The sequence below is a fragment of the Antechinus flavipes genome, chromosome 6 (assembly GCF_016432865.1).
Source record: "Antechinus flavipes isolate AdamAnt ecotype Samford, QLD, Australia chromosome 6, AdamAnt_v2, whole genome shotgun sequence".
NCBI classification, from domain to species: Eukaryota; Metazoa; Chordata; class Mammalia; order Dasyuromorphia; family Dasyuridae; genus Antechinus; species Antechinus flavipes.
In genome coordinates this window covers 185,937,673-185,938,284 of record NC_067403.1, presented here as the reverse complement: position 1 = coordinate 185,938,284, position 612 = coordinate 185,937,673, and the positions used below count along the sequence as shown (strand labels likewise).

Sequence of the window (612 nt, the reverse complement as noted above, 5' to 3'; positions counted from 1 at the left end):
CCCGCTCCTCCAGGGAGCATAGAGTGACTTTGTGCAGACTTGGTCTTTCCATCTGTGTTTTCCCGTTTCCGGGAGAGTCCTGGTAGAAGAAAAGCTGCGTGAAGGCAGGGTTAGCTTGGTTCGCGGTCTTTCCCCGGGACTCCTAGCTCGGGCCAATGAGCTGAGCAATTGTTGTTTTTGGTTTTTTTTTTTGTTTTTTTTTTTTCTCCTCCCCCTCAAAATTATGACTCATCTCTTGTGGCCAAGTGAAGAACTGAAAAAGCAGCGACCACGTGGCCTAATGGATAAGGCGTCTGACTTCGGATCAGAAGATTGAGGGTTCGAATCCCTTCGTGGTTGATTGTTGGTTGATAACTTTTGCTCTGTGGTGTCAAGCTCGGAGACAAACCTCTAGGCTGAAGATGGAAGTGAAGAGAAGCGGACCTTTTATCTGTGGATCCGCTACCCGGACTAACGGCGACCTTTTATCTGTCCCCTTCCCCTTTCCGAGCAAGGTGAGCCAACAGTTATCTGCTGCGGGCTTCCCCTACCCGCGCGCTTCCTCCACTTCTCCGTCGCTCCAGAGACACGACCTCAACTCTTGAGTGGGGAAAGTGGGGTCTTCTTCCTTAC

General features: G+C 50.8%; 1 non-coding gene across 1 annotated transcript; it reads left to right on the top strand.

Moving 5' to 3' along the window:
• The first annotated feature begins 266 nt into the window (after nt 1-266).
• On the top strand, nt 267-339 carry TRNAR-UCG (transfer RNA arginine (anticodon UCG)). The gene has a single exon. It is a non-coding gene; the product is annotated as a tRNA-Arg (tRNA).
• Nucleotides 340-612: the final 273 nt, after the last annotated feature.